The sequence below is a fragment of the Xenia sp. Carnegie-2017 genome, unplaced genomic scaffold, assembly GCF_021976095.1.
Source record: "Xenia sp. Carnegie-2017 unplaced genomic scaffold, XeniaSp_v1 HiC_scaffold_19, whole genome shotgun sequence".
In the NCBI taxonomy this organism is placed as follows: domain Eukaryota; kingdom Metazoa; phylum Cnidaria; class Anthozoa; order Malacalcyonacea; family Xeniidae; genus Xenia; species Xenia sp. Carnegie-2017.
In genome coordinates, this window is record NW_025813481.1 from 11,992,600 (window position 1) to 12,019,917 (window position 27,318).

The 27,318-nt window shown below is 33.4% G+C and overlaps 1 protein-coding gene, 1 long non-coding RNA gene and 1 pseudogene across 2 annotated transcripts in view; 2 read left to right on the forward strand and 1 right to left on the reverse strand.

Moving 5' to 3' along the window:
• The first annotated feature begins 496 nt into the window (after positions 1-496).
• Positions 497-27,318, forward strand: part of LOC124438156 — a 56,662-nt gene continuing 29,840 nt past the window's right edge. Inside the window, exon 1 of the mRNA XM_046988152.1 lies at positions 497-713. The gene's annotated coding sequence lies outside the window, so the exon portion shown is untranslated. The remainder of the gene's footprint in view (positions 714-27,318) is intronic.
• Positions 8,447-16,986, forward strand: LOC124438171 (annotated as a pseudogene).
• Positions 17,931-18,313, reverse strand: LOC124438208. The gene is made up of 3 exons (XR_006946017.1): positions 18,256-18,313; positions 18,072-18,175; positions 17,931-17,966 (listed from the first exon to the last, which is right to left on the reverse strand). It is a non-coding gene; the product is annotated as an uncharacterized LOC124438208 (long non-coding RNA).

Consider the following 27,318-nt stretch of genomic DNA (forward strand, 5'->3'; position numbering starts at 1 on the left):
TCGCAACTTAGCTCACATTCAGATGCGTCAGAAGTAGATTATAAATTATCGCCTGTACTTCAAGACTAAATTAAGGATCAAAATTTTCAAGCAATTTCGACAAAAAGTGGGAAGATAAATCACATGGCCCAGAAATCATGTCCATTGTCAGTCGCAGTGGGTTTTCTGAATTCTCACCCACTCCTGCACGGCTAAGCGACAGCCAATCAGATATCTCTACGGATGGATATTCCCGTGGTAGTTATAAATCATTTAAAAACAAACTTGAAAGAAACGTTAAAGAAAACAGGGAGGTTGCTCTTGAAGAAAGAAGTCAATCAGTTTAAGAAAAGCATAATGAAGAAACAGAGGTATTTATATGTAAAATAAGTAAATGTGTTTGATGTTTTATTTGTTTCTCCTTGCCTTGCTATGGGTCTATTCTATTTACTTAACTTAAGTTTCAAAAATCTTTCACATCAATGGTTTAGATTGTCTTCTTTGATACAATCATTCTCCCGCCTCCCCCCATGGAGAACATATAGTATTTTTTCCAAGAAAATGTACTTCCTACTGTTATTTTGAAATTTCTACATTGTTAAAATAATCTTTTTTATGACGACATTGCAAACAAGGCGTTATTATTGATGTGTCTAATCTGACGGAAAACGTTATAGAAATACACTTGTTGAACTACCTATAGGAGACTGTGATTGAAGATCAGTGGTTTATCTGTAAGTTTACCAGACTTTGCTATATTGTATTCTTTACATGATTAAAGGCTGATATTCTTTAAAAATACTTGAGTTTGTGATTTCTTTTATGTTGTATATATTAACAAAGTTAAGAAAATTATATTGCGTCAGACGTTAATTTTCATTGCCGAAAGTTTGTGTATGTAACTTATTTATAACTCCCTTTACAAATACTCCGATTTAGTATAGAAGTAAAGATTTTCTACCCATCACGCAAAAAACATAAAGTTTGTAGACAGTAACTATACGGACTAAAACAATTCTATAACAATAGAGTGTTTTTTTGCTGCGTTTTTAAACACAACTAAACTTTCATACATACAGAATCTCGACAGTGTTATATTTAACGTATTCACGAAGCTTTAGCTTTGTTAGCGTGTATACTTTCTCTTCTTCATGACAATTTTATGAACTACGTTTGCGGAAGTGGACACGCAAGCAAATTGTATTATGCGGAATATAATTCTTGAGAAAACTGTTCTTGGTGTTGTCTAAATTAATGTTTTCATTTATGATATGTATATAAACCATTTTGCATTGATAATTCAAATATTGTCATTCGTGAACATTTTCATGAAATGATTTAACAAGAAACGATTGCTTGTCTTCGATTAGCTCATCGTACATTCCATTTTCAATATTTGGGGGGTGAGGTTGGGAGAGCGCATAGTTTCAGTCTAATCTATGTTTTAAAGAGTAGCAATACTCCTATAGTCTTTTTGAACGTTAAGTAAATTACAACGATTGCAAATATTGAGGATTATCGATGATCGACTTCATATATACGTTAATGTTTGAAAAACGAAAGAGATAAATGTTACCGGTTCATTAAATGCACCATGCTAAGCAGAACAAGAATTATGAGAATATTAAAATGATTCATGAAATGATTTAATAAAAACGATTGCTTGTCTTCCATTAGCTCATGGTACAATTGAAAATGTCGGAAATGTCTTGTCCTATGTCTGATGCTTGTGTATATCAAACATTATTCTTTATATCAAACATCTGGATTTTCCAGCATTTGAATTCAATTAGTCCCTTCAAGTACGGGGTGTCATTATTATTTTTACACTCTTTGCCTTATAATTGTAGTGAAAGTGCTCTAATTTGTTTTATTTTCCATTCTTAATAAGGTAAGGATCAATAAAACATTCACATAACCAGCATTCTTTTTGTTAAATTAAATATTATTTTCATTAATGCAACTGGAATACAATATATTTCGTGCTTAGTTAACCTTATATTTCTTAAATGTTGAAATAATATTATGTTGGAGGTCATTCAATTTACTGATATGAATCTTCATATATAATGCATAAATGACAAAAATATTCAGAATAATAAAGGTATTAGAAATTCTTTCCTTAGCGTAGTGTATAACCTCATGCATTTCATGTATAATCACCAATTTCCTTGTTTTTTAATTTCATCACATGAACAATATTCTCCATAATTGTAAATGATGTTACATGTTATTAGTTGCAACTTTGTTTCTTTTGTTTCGTTTCGTTTTCGTTTCGTTTCCTTTGTTTCGTTTATCTACATGTATGTAGACGTAATTCTAAATTTAAATTCATTCCTCCCTACGAATCTTATTGCTGAACTATTAATTTCGTTATACCTTTTGAATAAATCATAAGATGTTTTTCTGTTTTTTATATCATCTTACTTTAATCAAATTAGTATTCTAGGCTTGCCCAGTAGCGCCTATGGAGTACGTCAAATTAAAGTACTGCCGCATACTTTGTTATATATTTACATTTCATACCCCACAAAATCAAAATTGACTGTTTTCACCTCATTCTTGCTTGCAAAATATTTTAAATAAAAAAGATTAAAAATTTACAATATGTATAATGACTTTTCTTCAAATAAAAAAGGAAAAGTCCATTATTATAGATGACGATGCTCCTTTCTTTACATAAGGCATTGTCATGGGTGTTACACAATTCATTCCTTTCCATGGATTTGCCAAATACATTTGTCCTCTGAGGATAGAGCTTCGTAGAAGGTTATGTATACATAGAAGAGAATTGGAAAAAATTAGTTTTAAGCATAAAAAAGTGGAAGAAAGGGCATTTCAAATGCTGAGACATTGGACAAGCAACAATGGAGGAAAGGATAAAAATTTATTACAAGGTATTGCATTTAGACATTTTAAACGACAAGTTTTTAAGTTTTTTAAAGCATATATTTTCACACTTACATATACTCAACAGTAGAGAAAGAAAGAAATATTTACCAATGCATAGTATTTGCCATTTGTTGCAAACTTGTTTGTGAGAAACGTGATGTTGTAATCGTGCATGTTAGCACAGAAAGAGATAACATACTATATGTATAGGAAAAATATATTCAATATATGGCACTGCAATAAATTTCACCTGTAAAAATTATTCTACAGGTAAAAAGTTATTTTTTCCCTCAATGAGATAAGCTTCAATTAAACATTCACATAATCAACTTTCTTTGCACAATTAGAAATTATTTTCATTACAAATTAATTTACATTAATGCAACTGGAAAACAATATATTTCGTGCTTAGTTAACCTTTTATTTCGCTACTATATGTATAGGAAAAATATATTCAATATATAGCACTGCAATAAATTACTTTCACCTGTAAAAATGCGTCGACTTCACTACCATTATATTTTACACATTATACTTAATATATAGTTCCCGGAGGACGACGCCCCATTAGTTATTGAAAGTACGCAAATTTAAATCGATTTTTGCATTTGGTTTGTTTTCAGCCATTGTACTAATGATATTTTATTAACATTTTGGAAACAAATAAAATCAAATTAATTATTTGTAATTTACTTTCTTGTGACTAAAATACGAATCATTTTATCCGCTTTCTTTTTTGAAAAGTTTTTTATTATATACAATCGAATACTTAGATTGTATTCGTATAATTTTTATTTAATTTCATCTTGTTTTACGTAATTCTTATGAAATTTTATGTAAATGCAGTTTGTACATGTCTATCGTTGAAATCAGCGTAGGTTGACTGGGTTAACGTTTCTGGATAAAAAATTTTCAATTTTACTATTCTTCGACTATGTTCTGAACGGTTGACTCATTATAAGTTGGTATAGCCATTTATTGTACTAATGACAGATTTATGATTTTTAATACGCGCTATGTTAATAGCCATACCTATAAAGTCATAAATAGGAGTAAAAGATTTGGCTGGCTTTGCCACTGAAACTTATGTTGTGAATAACACTTTGGATAACTTTTTTTACTCATATAGTGGCCGAGTTTTTAGCTACGTCTTCACTTTGGAATTATTATTTTATATTCAGGTTTATGCATTTATTCTATTTGAAAAATTATTTGAATGAATGATTGTAATGCCTTTTATAAAAGCTGTAAAGTCTACCAATGTGGTTGCTCAAGATGAGGTTCATATCACCCACGAAGATGCTGCAGCAAATCTGGCCCAAGATGATGAAATTATTGCTCAAGATGAGTCGAAACTCAACGTTGCTGGTAATCTATTGCTTCATTTAAATTAAAAACACATTAATTTGTATTGTTTTGTTCATTGGGCTGATTCAAAAACATAAATTTTGCGGGCCGAAAATTTGATATCATGCGGCATGTAACATGTTTTAGTAATTAATCAAATTTAGGGTTGACTGGCAATCTTACAAAATTGAGCAAAAATTTGACAAAAGAGATACATGATGTGCATGGAATCCAAACATTGAAATCGAGGGAAATGTGGTCGCCATCGTCCATTGAAGCACCCTTTCGGCTTCTTTCAAATATCGAAATACCACATGGTGGAAATCAGAGTAGTGGAGCATCTCGCGGTACGATAACGCTGATTTGTCTGAAGGATGGTGTTTACTCCGCCTTGACATGCGCACATATTGCTTGTGCCACTGACCACCAGCAAACACTTCTTGACGGAGAGCGACTGGTATCAATCAGCAACGCTGTACAAACCTTGAATAAGCACGATGAAAACAATTATATGTACACACCGTCTAAGAGTGACTGTAAAGCAGAAATTGGATCTTCTCATCGACACACCTTTGCTCAGTTTGATAGTGAAACAGACATCATGTCTATCAATATTGGCAAGCAAGAAGATTTCAAGAAACTTATTGGTGATGAAATGGAAGATGTTGTGTTGAACTTGGATGATGCAAATGAAGAACTTCAACGAAGGGTTGAAGACAAGAAGGAGACTGTTAAAGTTCGCACAGCCACTGGTGTTGAGGGCTTCATCAGTGAATTGAATTATGAGTATTGGTGTAAAAATTCCACACGTCGCATTTTCCAGAATGCCATCAAGATAAAAAGTTGTCAAACATTTCTTGATTCCGGTGACTCTGGTACACTTGTTTGGTTTTTGGATGAAAAAAAAAATTGGCAACCGTTCGCGTATGGAGTTTGCGAAATATGTGATGATGGTGACAGCGGTTCAGAAAAAAGTTACATCTGCCTGAAGTTGAACCACGGCTTAAAAGCTCTTGGTCTTCAGAATGGTCAATTTTTTAGACTTCGGGACAATGGTCTTAGTGTATCCAACAGTGTTAAAAGCGGCGATGGTGAAGGAGGTGCAGCTAACAAAAGTAAGATGTTTTGAGTTACTGCTTCTTTGCCTTGTATGAACATTTTGCCGCCATAAAGGCGTGCTGTATGTCAATGAAGAAAGTTTCGTTTTCTGTAAAGTGACGCTAGCCTTTTATATTCTTTTGTTTTTATGTAATATTTCAAAAGACTCTAAAGTGACAATGAATCATCGACTCATCAATTGTAAACGTTTGGTTCAATTTTTCGCTGAGGATTGTAGCTAATAGTTGCACGAAATATTTTCATGACTGAATAATGATAATTTTAAACTTTTAGTTAAAGAAAAGAAAAAAATTGCTCTTCTGAGTGCGGAGTTAACTTCAACACTTGGTAAATTTGATATTTTTTGTTTGAGAGATTCCAGTGACTAGTCCAGTGACATTGTTTCGTGTTACGTTTTGCAGATGAACCTTCCATTGGCATTACAGACGACTTTAAAAAAATTTTGAATTCAATTCCTTCTTTTAGTTTGAAGTCACCTTCAAAAACTGGTATATTTGATGTTTTTGTTTTAGGAGATTCTAAGTCTAGTGACATTCATTTTTTGTAATGTTTTGTAGATAAAACTTCCACTCTCAACACAGTCGAATTTAAAGAACGTTTTCTCACAAAGGATCACAAAATTAAAGATAGCGTCCATGAAAATTTGAAAAGGTTAATGTTTTTTATCGCTTTTGCGTCAATTTTAACTTATTTCACACGAGAAAAGGGCATCGAATATCTTCACTTTCCAACATTTGCAGTTTTCCTTGGCTTTGTGGCAAGTATGGTACAGCACGTCCTAATGATGAGTTGAATTATCGTCACATGTATCTTGAAGTTGACGGATCAAAGACTTCGGATGTTTTAAAGCAAGAAATCGATGATAAATTTAAATGGAAAGCTTCAGATTACATCGAATTACGTTATGTGGACCCACGTAAGAAAATAGAAATCCAACAGTTATCCAACAATGTTATAGTAAGTCGAGATGATGAGCCCAATAGATCAATGTATGGCGCGTTGACTTTGTTCTGCTGTAAAGATGAGCAGCATTACGCGTTGACTTGCGCCCATGTTGGTTTCTTAAAAAGTATTCCCAAAGACCAAAAGACGTTCTTGTACATTCAACACCGAAGGGAAAACCAAAGAGATTTTGAGAACTATTTACATGAAAACAAATATTTCTACATCCACCAAAAAACAACTGAAATAGCTCTTGGCAATTTGACTGCTTACTCATATAATCAAGAAACCGATATCATGGCCATCTTGGTTGATGATAAAGCAACTAAATTTACTGCAGCTGAAATAGAGGTACCAAGATCTTTTGATGACGCTATCGATTTTCTGTCAGAAAAGGTTGAAATTCAAAATGTTTATAAAGCTGGTAGGGAATCTGGAGAGAACACCATTTTCGACGTCAATTATTCTTATATTTTCAATGGAACACATGTATATCGTGACGTGTTGGCAGTAAAGAGTGATCACGAATTTCTCAAGGACGGAGATTCAGGATCACTGATCTATTATTATGATGAGAATAAGGAAAAGATACCGTTTGCTTATGGCGTTGCTAAAGTGAAAGAAGTAAAAGTAAAAAAAGATGAAGATGACGAGATATACTATGTTTGTATGAGATTAAAAGATGGCTTAAAAAATCTGGGACTTCTCGAAGATGTCAGCTTCAAAGACTTCTCAAGTGTGACAAATTGATTTCTTTTGTGAAACAAACATTACATTTCTAAATCATTACCATTTATGTATTCATATAACATTTATGTTTTCATATAACATTTATGCATTCATATAACATTTATGTATTCATATAACATTTATGCATTCTTATAACATTTATTCATTCATATAATATTAATGCATTCCTATGACATTCATATATTCGTATGACACTTATGTATTCATATAACATCAACGTATTCAATTAAAAATTTCTGTATCAACTAACAGGTACACTCAGGCCAGGTTACAGGTATTTTCCTCTTTGATTTAAGCAAAACCTTTGACATCGTTAACGATAAGCTGCTTCTCCAAAAACAACTTGGATTGTTCATTAGCACTGCATCCTGCATGGTTTCAATCTTATCTATCAAATAGATCAGTTATCACGGTAGCGGAGTCGTTCTTTGGTCTTGTATGATGAATATTCAGACTGGTGTATACATCATTGCTGAAGGGTCAAAAAAGTAACAGGAGAAATATAGAAGAATTCAATAACAACCCACCAAACAATACCAGCTCAATCTTTTGCGATGCTTTCGTATAAACATTTGTATCGTTCTGGTTCATCACTTCTGCTGCAAACCAGGCTTTATTCTTCACAGTTCTTTCTTTAACCTCTATTTAGTTAATGGTTTGTTTTTTTTTTCCTTGTCCCCCATCAGTTTCTAAGCCAAATCTATACCTTCTCACCCGCTCTAAAGTGTGCCCTTGCAGTCTTAACGATGTAAATATTTTTGCATCCATAAAGTGCATCCGTTGTCTAAGAAAGGGTTGTCTAATAAGAATGTGGATATTATGTACATTTTTATTGCCAAGAAAGAAGATTTTCAGCATTTTGGTGTAAATCGTATTGTATGATGCAAATGACCAGCTTTCAAAACTCGAACAGCTAGCCCACTGCGGGGCGTTCGTAGCGAGTAGAATGAGACTTATTTATTAAACTCAGGATTTGAACGAAGTTGTTTTCCAGAATGCAGTCTATGTTTAAGGTTTTAGCATGTTTGTAGATTCCGGAGACTCTATAGCATATTCATAAAAAACTGAAGGAAGTCACGGTCCATTCCTATCTAGAAATACGTTTTTCTAAACAAAATTAAAATCGACTAACACAGAACATCTCTCCTTGTACCTAGTGCATGGTATTTCATCTGTCGTTATATTTTATAACTGTTTGAGACTCTTCCAATTCATTGACTCGTTATCAATTAGGATCATGGGATTAAGACCAAAATCTTCACGACCATAATTAAAGATAAGTTAGGTAAGGTAGCTGGTAAAGGCCGTTGAGTCTTCAGTGGTCTGGGGACAAGTAAGATGATTACATGAATCTTAATTTTTTTTAAATGGAAACATCGCTTTTAAATGTTGTTTAAATGTTAGCAATAATATAAATATTTACGAAATGAACTTACATGAAAATAGTTTTATAACCATTAAGCTTGTTAAGTAAAGGAGAAATACATTTTTATAGGTTTTATTATCTGTGGATTTTACAATGATTCACAGTTTGTTTATCATCAACCATTCAGGGTGAGTCGGTAGTGACAATATGTATTGGTTTTATATTTGTTTGCTTTCAAAGCTCTTCTGTTGGTTTTGTACGTATCAGCTTGTGATTATTGTGAGAAGTACTTTACAATTATTTGAATGAGGTAAAATAAGATTAGTTTCAGTAAGATATTAAAGGAAAGCCTGAACAATGTCAGAAGCCAGTGAAGGTAGATTATGAGAAGTATCATGTGACAGGATTAATACCCAGAAAAAATAAAGAATGTCATAAAAATTGTGAGATATTACCTGATATCTGTAATTTTAATAGTGTTGAAGTCAGTTAGATGATGCCATTTTGATGATTTCAGCTTCCTCAATTGTTTAGTTATCACAACTTTACACCAAATGGGTTACTGTGAGTCACTAGGTCATATGATGTTTTTCATGTACATTTAGGGATATATTTCTGGAAAAACATTGGAGAAGTGTTTTAGGACGCTCTGTTTGTGATTATTTCTTCGAAGCTCAAGGTAAGGTAAATGAATTTATGTGTAAATTGTTGTTTGTGCTTGTTTAGTTGAGAAGTTTTAAGGTACTTTCATGAACGGTTTTCATGTTATATTTGTCTGACAAAAATGCTCCTAAACAAATTAAATATCATCTTTTATGTTCAGGCTACTTCTCCAGAAGACATTCCTCCTGTAATTGCAACAGGATACAGTTATCTCATCAGTATATTTCGCCATGATCTCTTCTTTGTTTCTGTTGTTGAAAATGAAGGTTTGTGTTTATATTAAGGTTAGTTAATGTTTTATTAATGTTTATTTTGAATCAATTGCCTCTAATCCAATCAAGAGATTGATTGCTAGTTTTAATTTAAAAAGTATGCATGACATTGCAAAGAAGTGTTATCACTCAACAAAGGACATTGCATTAGGCATTCCTAGTGGTAGATAAAAATAAATTAGCCTTCATATCATCAACATGTGGTGAACACTTTCATGATTATTATTATTGATGAATTGAAAACATTCCTTTCCAGTTCCACCTTTGTTTGTGAATTTCTTCATCAAGTGGTTGACTTGATCAAAGAATATTTCTCTGACTGTACTGAAACAATCATTAAAGAAAATTGTGTCATTGTATATGAGGTTTGAGATAAGTATATTTTGTAGAGAATCCAGCTGTTTGATAGATGAATTTCAATTTTTTTTCTGTTGTGTGTGATGTAAAATATGATGTTATATCTTTATATTCTTTAGTTATTGGAAGAGATGTTGGATAATGGATTCCCTCTTGCTACAGAGTCAAATGTACTTAAAGAGTTGATAAGACCTCCTAGTATAGTTAGAAATGTTGTTAATAAATTGACTGGAGATAGCAAGTAAGAACCTTCCTTATGGTAAACATACAAGCCATGTTTTTATGTAGTGATCTTTATGTTGTTCATATAAGGATCAGATATAAATATAAAGCAAATCTGCAAAACCACTAAACATTTCTATATTTGCGTTGTTATTTATATGCAACTTACTACAATATTTAGTTAAATTTGTTTTAGTTTACACATTTATGATCATTCTACATATAATTTAATTTAAATATTTCATATTTTCCTAGTATGAGCAGTCATCTCCCAACTGGTCAATTGTGCAATGTTCCATGGAGGAGAAGTGGTGTAAAATATGCAAATAATGAGGTACGTAGCTATATTCACATTGTTCCATTAAGAAATTTGAAAGAAAATCTGTTTTTATGCTTTGTTTTCGTTGTAATGTGATGAGTGAACTTTTTTCTTTTATGAATTAGTTGTAATAAATTATGCTAATTAGTTGTTAGTTGTAATTATTCATAATTACTTCCAAATAATTCTAATTATCACAAATTAGTCCTAAGTATTTCTAATTAATTCTATTTATGTTATAGATTTATTTTGATGTAGCCGAAAGCATTGATGCCATCATTGATAAACAGGTAACAACAATATAATACTGTGGATTTCTTGTTCCCTTTGTGGAAGATGTATGACAAAAATATGTTTGTTGTTTTTGTTTGATGTTAATATAAAACTAAGGACATGTACGAACTGAAAACTTATGGCATGTTTAAATTACTAAAATTTTCTGTTTTGTGTAGGGCTCCACCATATTTTCAGAAATACAAGGAACTGTAAGTGCCTTCCTTTTTTTATACTTTGTTATATGTACTCTCTAGTACAACATTTTAAAGATTTTTTCCCCTTTTTTCAACTTTGTTCTTTCAGATTGACTGCAACTGTAAATTATCTGGCATGCCTGGTATATTTATGATACTTTGTTATGTCCCTAGCAGTGTGCGAATTAGTTCAGAAAAAACGATGTGCAATTTTTTTGACAAAAGTGTTTCTTTAGAGGCATAATCAAATCGATATTACGTTAATTATTATATAGCGCTAATTGCCAAATTAATATTTTCAAACGTGAACAAATTCATATGATTTACGACAGTGTTTTTCGTTAAAACCGCTGACTTTTGCACATCGTTTGAAAAAGTGATGTGCAATTGTTTTCATTTTAGCTAAAACGATGTGCAAATTGCACATTGCACACCGTTAATTCGCACACTGGTCCCTAGATTAAAATTGAATTTATCTGTAGATTAAAGATTTCTATTAATTATAGATCTCAACATGTGTTTTACAAATCCTCGTATCCTTGAAGATGTCAGTTTTCATCCTTGTCTTGACTTCAGATGATTGGAGGTACGTAAGTGTGAATGTTGAATATGGATTGTCTCTGGTCGAAGTCAACACAAATTATTCTTAATATGACTAATAACAATTGTCTTTTTACATTGAACACTTTTCTTTCCATCTTGCATTAAAACGGCGTCTGAACGCGACTGCTTCAAATGTCTGTGTTTTTTAGTCTGAACGAATTTTGTCATTCGTCCCCCCGGATGGTCGTTTTCGTTTAATATCATATAACGTGGCAACCGGGTGGGTGTTTTAGCAGTTATATTTTCATGATGAAATTGTCTATTTTGATGGTATTTTTTGTTTTTTCTTTAGAGTAAATATGCTACCATTGTTTGCAAAGCCTTGTGTCTTGTTTTAAGAGGTTTATCAACTGTTGAAATTATTTTAAAATATTTTTTATTGATTGAAATAAATTAAAGTGTTTGATTTTTCTACATTCGTCTTTTTCTTGGTTGTTTTAGGGCGGAAGTGGAAGATTTGAATTGTCGATAAGTTCAAAACCAGTTATGGGTAAAAATGTATGTATTTATAATCATGTCAATTTATTAAACTGTTGTTGCATCTTCTTGCATTCATAAACTTAAAGATATAACCTAAACTAGTCCATTTTTTTCATACGTATTATCTCAAAGCATTTTGTATAAAACTAACTACATCGTCCTAACGTAATCATACCAAGTCAAATATTGTATACATTAACTTTTTCAAAGTCTTTTCACTCATTGTTTCCATATTTTATTTAGATCGAGAATGTTATCGTGACTGTTCCATTTCCTAAACAAGTTCTCAACCTTAACTTGACTACAAACGGTAAAAACACTCATAAAATATTAAACATTACAGTCTGATGTTTCATTGCTCTTCATTGACGTTCCCCATCAACATTTATGACTTATGTTCCATGTTTTCAGTTGGTACCTATTCATTTGATCCAATCAAAAAAGAGCTTTCATGGGAGGTAGGTTCATGAGGAAATTTTCACGATCACGTGGTTATGTGAATCTAACGTTACGTTAAACAATTTTAGATCGGTAAAATACAATCTCAGACATCGTCACCTAGCATTAAAGGAAATGTAAGTAAAACCTGTTTTTCTTTTAATTTTTGCCCGTCTCAGTTTATTTACAGACGTCTTGCCATGTTTTTCAAGAAAATATTTTCAATTTTTTTGCATGCAGAGCAAAATCTCTCTTCACAAAATTTTTTGCTCACGAAGTAAAGTAAGGTCGATCTTGCCAGTAACCATTCCTTGGTCACATTCGTTTCTTTAGTTAAATTTCAAAATAAATTTATTTGCAGCTTTGGGATTGAAAGTCGGTAGACTGGATGTACATGGAGAGGTAGGTACACTTTGCATGGTTTGATGTGTATGTAGGGGTACACTTTGCATGGTTTGTTGTGTATGTAGGGTACACTTTGCATGGTTTGTTGTGTATGTAGGGGTACACTTGCATGGTTTGATGTGTATGTAGGAATTTTACTTTGCATGGTTTGATGTGTATGTAGGAGTACACTGTATGGTTTGTTATTGTATAGAATTTTACTGCATGGTTTGTTGTGTATGTAGGGGTACACTTTGCATGGTTTGATGTACACATAAGGGTACACTTGCATGGTTTGTTGTGTATGTAGGGGTACACATTGCATAGTTTGATGTACACGTAAGGGTACACTTTCCATGGTTTGTTGTGTATGTAAAGGTACGCTTTGCATGGTTTGTTGTACAAATTGGTGTTCATTTTAATCTTGAACAGATGACTTGAGTCTAACTAATGTTATATGGTTTCTGATGTAATTTAGAACTACAAGCTATTAAAGGAGTCAAGACACAACGGCTGGACGGTATCAGATAAGAACATAACATTTTGTTGAATAAAAGCACAACACAACATTTACGCATGGTTAACAATTCGCGAATCTCCATCCTAATTCTTCGACAGAACAAATTTTGATTAGCTTTCGAAAAGATAGTTCAAGTTGTTGTGTTTTTTTCAACATGTATGTATGCTTGACAAAAAATGTATCGTCTACTGAGACTGCTGTGGCAATTGAACTTTACCATGGCAGAAAAAAGCAAAGTTGTGAATGCAATCTTCTACGATGTTGAACGATAAAATTGCGTCAATGCAGCAATACTGTACACGCAAAAAAAATTATGTTATATTGCAGCACGTTATATTCAGAGAAAAATTTCTCCCGGAGCAACTGTGTGCAGTCACTTTGAGTGTAGTGTGCAATGTTAAGTGTAGGAACCGTTCCAAATGTAGAAGGGAGGAAAAATCTGACTTGTTAAAGTTATTAGTAGTTTTTAGTACCAAATGGGAATCAAGCTTTAGAGAGTTTGTTTCCACTAGCTGAAAATTTTGTACATTTTTCCAAAAAATTTAGCATGGTTTGGATTCTTGTTATTTTTCTAGTGTTACACTGAAGGCTGCTTGAAGCATATGGAGTTGCTGGTCCGAACAAGAAGTTGGCATTCCACTATTCAACGTGGCTTCAATTCTTTCCGTTTTTCTGGTGTTACTTGGGTACTTAGAGCGTATGGATTTCCTAAACTTATGTAAAGTTTTGATTCTCGTTTATGATACATAGCGTTCCCAAGTCGCAGTTGGGTATTGTTTCTAAGTTTGTAAGAGATTTTTCGATCAAAATTTTATCTGTTGTCAACATTTCTGATTATGTTCTTCCTAAAATGAATTTCTGTCTGCGGAAACTGATCATTCAGTTTATCAACTTGCTGCTTTATCTACAAAAAATGCTAAACGATCATACGAGGCAGCTACATGGCAGTTTTGAATATCATATGACTTTTACAATGTTTTATTGAATTGTTAATTTCAGGGAATTTGATTGGTAGTCTTGACTGTCATTATGGATTTACCTGCAAGCATTGGCTCATAGATCCTGCCAATAGAGATTTTATCTCGTTTCAGAGGAAGAGAGTTTTAGAGAAAAGTCGCATTAAAAAGTAAGCATGTATTTTTTCTTTTTCTAAATACCATTGTTAGAAAAAACTGTTAGATATGTTTGAATTTGATCTATGAAGTGTATAGTCTGAAGAGATTTTTCATTTGTCTTACCGTTGGTTAGTCTATTTCGTTTGATTTGTTACAATACTGTTCAAAATTTCTTTTTTATCAACTAAAAATGTCTAATAGAAAACGAAGTGCCTGTACATATCTTCTGTACATTTCATCACCTTGATGAATGGTGCAAAATTTAACATTACGTCGTTCATAATAATTTGATGGTTGTACACACCATAAAAATCTTGATATCGTACACACATAAGAATATAGAAGCTCTCTGCTTTGCTTGCAGCAATTATTTGTAAACGTTTTTTTTTATTGTAGCAAGAGTTGGAGTTTCTGGTTAACCTAATGTACCATTTGATAATAAAACTTTTACAAACTAAATGACAAATAGTAAAATTGATAGAAAAGTTTACAAAGTTAGTCAGAATTGCTGCAGTACATAACACACCTTCCTTGCTCTTCTAGCAACATTGAAATTATTGAAATAGCATAATATTTGAAAACATTTATTCGTTCTAAAAATTAGGAACTGAGTACTCTAGCTACATGCCGTTAAAGTAACTAAAAAATACATCGTCTTCAATATTTTGAAAGTATGTTATAACTTATAACGAACTAATGATTCTTACTGTTAAAATGTATGAGGAAATTTTCTTGTCTGTTTTATGTTCCTGCGTTCTAAACAAAGTTTGAAAACATCTCATGTTAAGCTTTTTTGCATCGGGATTCTAGTTTTTTCTATTCTGACAGTAATACTTGTAAATTTTCCATATATTTATTCACACTACACAGCGCGCTGAGATAATACTCAAAAAAATCTTTTTATTAGTGTATTTCCTGCTGTGATCTTTTTAAATAGACCATATTGCAAAACAGAAATTCGACACAGAATCCAGAGCAAAGTAATTTATGATCCCATGTATATGATTGGTCAATTTTTAGTCTTATTTATGTCTTATCGTATGGAAGTTTCATCGTAGTTAATGTTGGTGCACCAAAGTTATCAATTATATTTTTATGATATTTAGAAGCAAATCATGACGACAACTTCCATAAACTTCTAGACAAAAGTAAGAATATTAAAGCTGACGTTCACAAGGCTCTCCAAAGGTAATTTTTCTTTCATGGGATATCGATTATGTATGTTGACCTGTGCATGTCGGAACATTACGAAAAATAGTTTTTAGACAATATATAGTTATCGTTTCTTGTTTAAGTTGTTCGTGGATTAGTGGGAAGTATGGAATAGCTCGCCCAAACAAGAAGATGCCGTTTCCTCATTTGTATGTCACAGTTGATTTTGAGAAAGAAAATTCGGAGGATGCTATCAAAAATGAGATCGATGAAAAGTTAAAATGGAAAGTATCGAATTACATCGAATTACCATCTAAACCATTGAAAGAAGCAAAGTTTCGAATGCTGTCTAAAATTATAGCGGAAAGAACCGAGGGTAGTTTTGGAACATTGACAATGTTCTGCCTTAAGAATGATATGTACTATGCCTTGACCTGTGCTCATGCGGGTGTTGTCAATAATTGGGATGACCGTCAACAAGACTTTTGTGGCGGAGTCCAATTTATGGAAATCCAAGAAACTCTAAATGCCACAGTTAACGAAGAAAGCATGGAATACTTTTACAATGGACAACCGATTGTCCGTGTTCCGGATCAAACGAGAGTGGTGTCTAATGAAGAAGTCGATATTATGTACATCGTCATTGGTAGGGAGGAAGATTTTCAGGAGCTTGCTGTAAATAATCAGATGACTCTCAATTTAGATTTGGATATGCAGTGCAATACAGGCCCTCACCACCTGCATTGCATGTGAAACATCCAACTCCAATGTTCTCAAAAGACATCTGAATCGACTATACATCAATCCAAATGCATTTTCGACAATTCTTCTTTCTCGTGAAAGTCTATAGTTAAAAACTTTCTCATCACCTATTGCACTCCGGTGTGGATATGGTTTCATTAGATTTTCATTCAAGGCAAATGCCTCATCTCCAAGCAGAAAGTAAGGTATAGGCAATAATGTATCTCTTAGTTCTTCAGCTTGTGGGAAATAGCATGTCTTGCATATGTTTTTAAGGTGACTGTCTTTAAAAATTCCTCCATCTGACTGGTTGCCAGGGGCTCCAAGATCAAATGAGATGAATTTAGCATTTGCATCTGCAATAGCCAAGAGGACTATGCTAAAATGTTTTTTATAGTTAAAAAACTCAGAGGCTGAGTTTGGAGGTGCCTCAAGTTGATATGTTTACCATCAATGGCCCCAACTGCATGGGAAAGTGCCATTTGCATATAAATTCATCAGCAATGTGTAACCATTGTTTCTTTGTTGTGGGTGGCTTTAAATATTCTTCCTTCAGCACATTATACAAAGCTTCACAGACCTCAGATGTACAATTTTTGAAATAGATGAAACTGATATTCTGAAACTGTATATCAAATCTTTGTATGAGCATCCTGATGCTAAGAACTTTAATGTTACACACAAGCGATCATGAACAGATATAGCATCTCTCACAGTGGTGTTTTTCTTTGCAATGAATGGTGTTAACTTTTCACATAGCTCATCAAACAAAATGGAATCCATCCTTAAAAGTAGTAAAGATTATAATTTGTAAATAAAAGTAAAGAAAATAAGAAAATTTCATTATTAAAAAAAGAACGTAAAATTTGAATTGATTGTACAATCCACTGACTAGCTTAATTTTGAAGAGTGCATGAATAAAAAGACTATTACATTTCCTAACTTACCGAAACAAATTTCTAAATTCATCATGGTCAGTCACTCGGATCTCTTGAATTAAATTTTGTGCCAACCCTTGTGCGTATCGGCGCTGTCACCGATTTTACCCATCATCGTCGTGACTTTCGTTTTTTTTTTCACTTCGTGCACCATTAGAGATGTAATTATAGCTACTGCTTGAAGTATTTCTACCTTGGTCAGCGGCATTTTTGCACAAACATTGCACAAGCAGAAATCAGAAATAGCAAAAGCGTGTCACTTTTTCAAAAGAAAATTGCTGCTTGCATTTTATGATTTAGTTTAACATGTAACTGATGGAATAAACTAAACTCTGTAAATATTTAAACTTCTCTTCTGTAGATAATTTATTTCTTAGTAAATTTTGTAATTGTTTTTGAACAAAAGCACGCCCCTTGTGGAAATCAACCCCAGTTGACAAGGCCAGCGTGTCAAAATAAAGATTTTCATTCATTCATTCATTCATTAAAAGTACGTCGTAAAATGAAGTATGGACATGTAACTGTTCATTATTACAATGGGCGCAATACATCAATCGCCATGCGAACAGGCATTGACGAAATGGCAATCATTCCATCATATGATTTTGACACAAGAACTGAGTCAGTCATCAGCCATTGCACTATCTCTGGCAGCAATGAAAAAGACATGCAAGACACAATGGCAACACATGCCATGGTTTTCATGTTATGTGGTTTGACAACAAGATGGAAACAAGTTGTTGCCTACTTCTTCACTGGAAATTCATTCTCAGCTAAAGAAGTGAAAGATATTATCATTAAGATAATTCAAAAGGCAAGTGAATGCAATTTAACAGTTTATAATGTCACTATGGATATGGAAGGGGGCAACCAGGCTGTTCTTCGGGAATTTGGGATCTATTGTAAAGTAATAAGAGAAAATGATGAATTGGGACAGTGTAATGATACTGTGGAAATAGTCAACACCATTCAGCATCCTGTTATTGAGGGTCAGAGACTTACATTTATGCCTGATGTTCCACATGTTTTGAAGAATATCAGGAATCATCTGACTCGTGGACAAACATTTTTCATCCCACAGTATGCCATTGCTGAGTGCAATTTACCTACAAATGCAGTCACAATAAATCACATCAAAAAGCTGGTTAATTATGATTCTTTGCATAATCTAAAGATTGCACCACACCTGAATGAAAAATGCTGTGATCCTGGGCATTTTGAAAAAATAAAAGTGAGCATGGCTAAGAATCTACTATCCAGAAAAACTGGGGCAGCCATTCGCTTTCTTATTCAGGAAAAAGTCCTGCCCAAGAATGCCACAACTACAGCATGGTTTTGTGATCAAGTTGGTCTGTGGTACAACCTGATGACATCACGTTCTTCAACAATGGGTTTCAGTCTCTACACACATGAAAAACATACAGAAGTTGTATCTTTCCTTGAATCAATCATTAAACTTTTTACCCAATTGAAAATAGGATCAGAATCAAATGCCAAGTGGAGGCCTGCGCAAACAGGAACAATTCTAGCAACCAAAACCATTCTTGAACTTCAGAACTGCTTCATTTTGGAAAAACAATACAAGTTCTTTCTGACCAGCTGCTTCACACAAGATTGCACCCTTGCTGGCCAGAGTCGGCCAAAGATCGTATTTTCACGTAAAGGTGCACCTGATTTTTGTATTATTGAAAAGAGAATTCCTTACATAAGTTCACCTAAAGCAATTTCTTACTAATAGTTTTCATTAACACATTATTTTGTTATGCAATCAAAAAATACCTCAACTATCTGCAAATGGGCTCCGAAAAAGTATATAATTGTTGGTTTCCGTTATTATCATGCTAAATTCATGCGGACATAGTCACTGAATGAAAATGTATCTGCAATGAGTATTTTTAATGTTTGTTTACAATTACTCATTACTGTCTATCTAGTTTGCACTAATATTGAGCAGTACAGTTTTCAACAGCCACCGTCAGAAAAATTAAAAAACATGAAACTCTCGTAAAATGTTAATGGTATTTAATGATTATGATTTATCATTATCTTAGACTTGAAAACAGTGCACACTCAGAACAACTAAAAATCATAAATTTGTATTGATAGATAAGAATCCAGTCACATCAACTGGTGCTCGGTTGACATCGGAAATTACAGGTAAAATCGACACTTTATTTACCATGGATTGCATGTTTAACCGTTGATATTAATTTTATGCAACTATCTGAGCATATGCAGGTACCGATGACTTTCAATTCTTCAAAAAAAAATTTCTCACCGACGATTTCAAAATGAGCAATGACGTGCATAAGAAATTGAAAAGGTAAATCTTACTATTTGTGTTTTTTTGATATTCCTTCAATTCCAGTTGAGTTTTTATCCACGCGAAGATATTTTTCTGCTTTATTGTTCAATCTTTCCGTGATTTTTCACATTTGCAGCTTTGATTGGTTTTGTGGAAAATGTGGAACAACGGGTGACCAGATTATATCTCACATGGTCGGGACGGATAACTGATCAAAATGTGAAAAGCTTGGTTGGCATTTCAAAGTACATCGAATTCCGAAAACGACCCGTCAAAGGTGTGGAAGGTTCGACCTCTATCAACAAGACAAGTGGAGCGAATCTGACGATTGGAAAGCGGATGTCTAGTTTAATTTTGATGACGACGCGGAAGACCAAACGCGTGTTGAAAAGTGATGGTTTCTATGGATTCGGTTCGGGCGTGAAGTGATGTGAAGGATTTGGGGTTCATGAGTTGGGAGGAAGGAGAAAGGCACGGTGGATGCGGAGATTGAAGAGCTTTAAAATGGACGGAGAAAAAACTGGTAGTAAGAATGAATTCCGATTGTTTAAATCCCATTCTTTCCCAACAATTTTTCTCAATACATTAAACGTGGAAAATTGTTTGATTTAAATATTCATCATTTTCCATTTAAATTTTTAACTATCCAAGTTCAAATTATAATAAACGAATTAAAGAACCAATTTCAAAGAACGATTGTCAATAAAAACGTACATTTAATTTGATTTTAACGTAATAATTTATATTCCCTAAAGTTCTTATTACTTATCAATAATGTAATAATCCAGTAGTTCAATAATTACGAATATGTAACTTTATTGAGTAAAAAACAAGCTGTAACTAACCATATATCACATAATTGAAAACCTTACATATCTGACCGCTGACGTTCTGATTTCTTTTCTCATAAATGAAACGAGGATAATAGAAAAAGTGAAAATAACCCATCCGTTTTTCTTCGTAAATAATTTTAGTGTACTTAACGATTGAATTGTCGTTACTATACATGTTATTTGTCTATTTCATAATTATAAATGAACCAAGTTGTATGATTTTTGGTTTTTGTTCGATCATTGATAAGCAAAACGTTGTCACTATACATGAATAATAAAGAATAACTTTTTTCCAGTTTTTATTAACTTTTGGTTAGCAATATGATTTAGGTCTCTGGCAATAACTATCATGTTGATGCGTACAGGTTTCTTTAACAAATCAACTTTGGCAAAACCTGGTGAGTGTCATTATGTATCCAAAAATAACAGAAATGTTAGTAAATTGTCTAAACCTAATTCCTTCTTGAAAAACTTATGTTCAACCTTAATTTCAACTCTCGCAAGAATCAAAATGCAACATTATAGAATCACTGCCTGGGTTGTCATTTGTCAAACAAAAGAACACTACTTCAATAATTATACATAACTAATGCATAATTGAGGTTTGTGAACAAATAACTGCCATGACTTAGCTAAGGTATTTAGAAATCAGGCAGAACATTCGTAACTTCGTTCGTTAAAGTCTGCAAGTATGTAAAGTCCTCATTTGTATGTCACAGTTGATTTTGAAAGAAAAATTCGGAGGACGCTATCAAAATGAATCGATGAAAGTTAAAATGGAAAGCATCGAAATACATCGAATTACAATCTAAACCATTGAAAGAAGCAAAGTTTCGAATGCTGTCTAAAATTATAGCGGAAAGAACCGAGGGTAGTTTTGGAACATTGACAATGTTCTGCTTTAAAAATAATATGTACTATGCCTTGACCTGTGCTCAAGCTGGTGTTGTCAATAATTTGGATGACCGTCAACAAGACTTTTGTGGCGGAGTCCAATTTATGGAAATCCAAAAATCTCTAAATGCCACAGTTAACGAAGAAAGCATGAAATACTTTTACAACGGACAACCGATTGTCCGCGTTCCGGATCAAACGAGAGTGGTGTCTAATAAAGAAGTCGATATTATGTACATCGTTATTGGTAGGGAGGAAGATTTTCAGGAGCTTGCTGTAAATAATCAGATGACTCTCAATTTAGATTTGGATATGCAGTGCCATACAGGCCCTCACCACCTGCATTGCATGTGAAACATCCAACTCCAATGTTCTCAAAAGACATCTGAATTGACTACACATCAATCCAAATGCATTTTCGACAATTCTTCGTGCTGGGTGCTTCGTGCTGGTGTGGATATGGTTTCATTAGATTTTCATTCAAAGCAAATGCCTCATCTCCAAGCAGAAAGTAAGGTATAGGCAATAATGTATCTCTTAGCTCTTCAGCTTGTGGGAAATAGCATATGTTTTTAAGGTGACTGTCTTTAAAATTCCTCCATCTGACTGGTTGCCAGGGCTCCAAGATCAAATGAGATGAATTTAGCATTTGCAGCTAGCCAAGAGGACTATTCTAAAATGTTTTTATAGTTAAAGTACTCAGAGGCTGAGTTTGAGGTGCACGCAACTTGATATGTTTACCATCAAAGTGCCAACTGCATGGGGAAAGTGCCATTTGCACTTAAATTCATCAGCAATGTTGCTGTTGTTTGATTGGCTTTAAATACTTTCTTCAGCACATTATAAAAGCTTCACAAACCTCAGGTACAATTTTGAAATAGATGAAACTGATATTCTGAAACTGTACATCAAATCCTGTGAGCATCCTGATGCTAAGAACTTTAATGTTACACACAAGCGATCAAGAACAGATGTAGCATCTCTCATAGTGGTGTTTTTCTTTTCAATGAATGGTGTTAACTTTTCACATAGCTCATCAAACAAAATGGAACCCATCCTTAAAAGTAGTAAAAATTATAATTTGTAAATAAAAGTAAGGAAAATAAGAAAATTTCATTATTAAAAAAAGAACGTAAAATATGAATTGATTGTACAATCCATTGACTAGTTTAATTTTGAAGAGTGCATGAATAAAAAGACTATCACATTTCTTTACTTACCGAAACAAATTTCTAAATTCATCATGGTCAGTCACTCGGATCTTTTGAATTAAATTTTGTGCTAACCCTTGTGCGTATCGGCGCTGCGCAGTTTTCCACGGTTTTACCCACCATCATCGTGACTTTCGTTTTTTTCACTTCGTGCACCATTCATCATCATCATCATGCAGTCAGTCGTAAGCGACGAGGACTGTTCTATGGTTGGATTGAAGCTCTCCAGGCCGGTCTGTTATCAGCCAGTTGCTTCCAGGTTGTCACGTTGATGTCTTTCCTCTTTAGATTTCGTTTCATGACATCTTTGAGTCTGAGTCGAGGTCGGCCTTGGTTTCGTTTCCCTTCTACTAGTTGGCTGTACAATAGCTGGCGTGGTAAACGAGATCTCTCCATACGATGGACATGACCAATCCATCTTAAATTCTTTTGAATCAGCATGTCAGCCATGTGTGGCAAGTCAGTCAGACGGAGAATCTTAGCATTTGCGATCTTGTCCCGCCATGATATCTTCTGAATGTCCCGCAGTTGTCTCATCATATACGCACTCAGTTTCTTCACTTGAAGCCTGTAGATTGTCCATGCCTCTGCTCCATAAAGGAGTGTTGTCAGCACCACCGCCTGATAGACCTTGGCTTTAACTCTGGTCGAGACATGCTTTTGCCATAGCCGATCGTTTAGTTGACTGAACGCTGCACTCGCTCTTCCCATTCTGTTCCTCTTCCTTTTCAATCTTAGCATTGCTGGAGATTGTACTACCCAGGTAGTTGAAGTCTGTGGTCTGGACAAGAGGCTGTCCGTCTATGGTGATTGCACAGGGTTTTGGGGGAGGGAGTAGAAGCTTTACTGGCTGGTAGAGGCACCATTAGAGATGCAATAATAGCTACTGCTTGAGGTTTTTCGGCCTTGGTCAGCGCCATTTTTGCACAAACATTACATTAAAAGTACGTCGTAAAATGAAGTATGGACATGTAACTGTTCATTATTATAATGGGCGCAATACATCAATCGCCATGGGAACAGGTATATTTACATATATTTTGTGTCGTTTACACGGTCAAATGTATTTGTCGCATAAAAACTGTCATATTAAAATTGCTCGTGTAAACGGACCTATAAAGAGAGAAAACTGCGTGTCAGTGTTCAGTTTAAATACTAATGATTGAAATTTCTAAATAACATGGCAATGCAATTTATTAAACGTTTATATTTCAGGGAATTTCATTGGTAGACGACCGTCGTCATGGATTTACCTGCAAACGTTTGTTCGTAAGTTTGTTTGTTTGTTTGTTTGTTTGTTTGTTTTTACCGACACTCGCTAAGTTACATCATTTGGCAGGAAGACGTTTTACAACGAAGACAAACTTAAAAATCGACTCAATAAATATCGATAAATATCGACTTAAGAAGAATTTCAATAAATATCGACTATCAATATATCAATTATCAATAAATATCGACTTAAGAAGAATTATAGAATATACAAAATACTCTAGTTTAACTTTAGAGACATAGTAAAGTATGAAATGCTCATGGTTTAGAATAAGTCTTTCTTATTTCCTCCGCCACGTGTTTATTCGTTTTTTTAATTTGATATGACAAAACAGACGATACATGAACAATTTTATTCATATGGCTTTGAATTGGCCATTGGAAATGTATTGCATTCCCATAATTTTCTTAAGACGAACATCGTCCATCAAAAAGGGCATTTTCACAACTTTAAACCGCCATAAAAATGGAATAATTTGATCAAATCAAAACCTTTTTACTGATACGCTAGAAATCACACTTAAATTTATTATCGCCAATGATATATGGCCATTGAGTTCTATAAGACCTGGAGGGGAAACGTCAACAAAATTACTATAAATTATAATTATTAGTGCACGGCCACGTGGTCAAAAACATGACGGATTTTGGTTGTCAAAGTCAGCGGAAAGACGCAGGCTCATGAAATAAAATTTTTTCGCCTACCCGGATTTGACAACCACATTTGCGATTATATAAAATATCAATGCCAAGCACAAAAACTTTTATCAATAAGAAAAGTGTTATGTCAGAGAAACCAATGAACTTTAATTTAAGAAATCGTCTTTTCAATGGGAAAGTAATGTAGTTCTGTTCAGTAGTAGATCCATGGTTTTCATTTGACAATCCAGTTTCTAATATCTTGGCTTAAAACAGAACCAGCAACATGATTTTAGAATTTCTGAATTTCATTGTTTTGCTCTCTTAGTTCAAGATATTTTCTTCATAAGTTGCCATTAGATTTATCAGAATATCATAATACTTTATAAAACACCCAGAATCAATCCTACCAAGCTAACTTTTGGACCTTGTAAGCTAACTTTTTCTAACTCCTTTTTGGACATTTTAACTAAGATTTACCCATCTATTCAAGAAAGACAGTTGCACCAAGCTGTTCACAAACAGTCCAAAACACAAGTATTGCACATGGGATTATGCATTAAAGCTTAACGACACATTGACAGTGTAAAGAATGCCGTTTGATATTTCTAATATAGCTAAAGCATTGCTTGACAAAATATATGTTATTTTACCATACATTTTCTTCATTTAAATGTGTGTGTCTATTTCACAAAAACCTGAAGCATTATTTTCAATATTTTATGCTTACAGTATCGTAGTGGTTTTTGCTGGTTGTCATTAATATAAGCAGTAAAAAAAATCCTGATTCTGTAGGGAGCGAATGTTAAAAATTTTTCTCAAGGTGGAAGTTTTGACAACCAAAATCCACCATTACCACTATGTTTTTGACCATAGGGTCTAGGCACCTTTTCCCCTCCAGGTCTTATAGAACTCAATGTATATGACCCGTAGATGTTAAATTTGTTTATGTAGCACATAAAAATCGTAAAATAACATGTAAGCCACTGTCAAACATGAATAGCCAGGCGTTGTGTATAGTATGATGTCGTTTTATACACAAACACGAAAAATACAATTATTTCTTAATTGATATAAATTATTTGAAAGAATCCAAACAATTCATTTTATTTAAAGCTGTAAAACTACATGTGTGGTGTCTCAAACATGATGAGTATTGTATAGGACCATTTGTGCTAAAGACGAGAGGCATAAATAACCAATTAAAGAAAACTACATGAGTGGTGTCTCAAACATGATGAGTATTGTATAGGGCCATTTGTGCTAAAGACGAGAGGCATAAATAACCAATTAAAGAAAACTACATGTATGGTGGCTCAAACATGATGAGTATTGTATAGGGCCATTTGTGCTAAAGACGAGAGGCATAAATAACTAATTAAAGAATTCGGGGCTGTTCAAATAAGTCCACTTCTAAAAGTGTTTTAAATTTTTTTTTAAAATTTTTTTGGTTACATATGATTACGAATGAATTGTTTACATACAAACTTATTGTGAGAAAATGAGATAGCATAATTCATTATCAAGAATTGGTTTACTAATTCAATGCATTATCACTATGGGTTGGTAAATATGCAGAATTGCATAAAGTTGCAATTTGTTTGTGATTCTTTTTTCGAAGCTCAAGGAAAAGTGAATGAATTTATGTGTAAATTGTTGGTGATTGATATGAAGGTATCAAGCACTTGTGTTATGTTGAAAATGAAGACTTATTTAGTTTAGAAATTTTAAGCATTTATTATTTGCTATTCTTTTGTTTACCAGTAATTATATCTAACTTTATTAAATCAAGTATTTTCTTATTTAATTTCAGGCCCATTTTCCTGAAAACATTCCTCTGTTGTGAAAAAATAATTTGCACCCTTGCTGGCCAGAGTTGGCCAAAGATCGTATTTTCACGTAAAGGTGCACCTGATTTTTGTATTATTGAAAAGAGAATTCCTTACATAAGTGCACCTAAAGCTATTTCTTTCTAATAGTTTTCATTAACACATTATTTTGTTATGCAATCAAAAAAGATCTCAACTATCTGCAAATGGGCTCCGAAAAAGTATATAATTGTTGGTTTCCATTATTATCATGCTAAATTCATGCGGACATAGTCACTGAATGAAAATGTATCTGCAATGAGTATTTTTAATGTTTGTTTACAATTACTCGTTACTGTCTATCTAGTTTGCACTAATATTGAGCTGTGCAGTTTTCTGGGAGAGGTCTCACTGGTCTGTTTGCAACATTGAAGGTGAGTTATTTTATTTGTCCGAGAAATTAGGCTATGCAAAACAAGAGAGTGGCAGACATCATGTCTGTGATGACACTCTATGCACTGCCTTTTTATCATATTTCTTATTTACAAAAAGTTCAAACCTTTTTTCAACCCCCCCCAAATAATAACAATTCTGTTGTTAGTATCAGGAGTTCAAAGTATCATGACAAAACAAGTTGTCAATCAATGAATTCAATGTTTCAAAATAATAATATTGTTTAAACAGAATTTAAATACCAAGTCTTGAAGCTTAGATAAATGAGATCAAACATAATTCATATTTTATCGCAATTGCCGGATGGTCTCATAACAGTTTCGAACTGTTAAATTTATGCCTACTAGAAAGTTCTTATCCTGTGTTAAAGTGATTGCAACTCAACTTGTTTCAATCTTTTTGCGTCTCCTGTTTTACAGTTGATGGAAAGACACGTAAATTAAATACTTGCATAATTTTTATTCTTAGGGCCTGTTTATATGGAGCCGAGTTACCCAGCTGAGCGAGTTTAACAATATATTAACGCTCACATTCAATAGCAACTTAACCTATAACTTAACCATGACTTGTTTTGTTTGTGTAGATTCAGAGGTAGTGGAAATGTCTTTGAAGTTAAAACGTGAAGGAGGTAAACATGTTGGAAATTCATGTGAATATTATAAAGTCCAAAAATTTTCTTTTCACTGCCCTTGATGATTAAAAAAGCATTGTAACTAATATATTGGGAAGAGTCACTATGTGTAGTATATACCCTGCATTCAGTACATTAATCTGCCGTCATAATTCAGTGTGCGAATTAGTTCAGAAAAAACGATGTGCAATTTTTTTGATAAA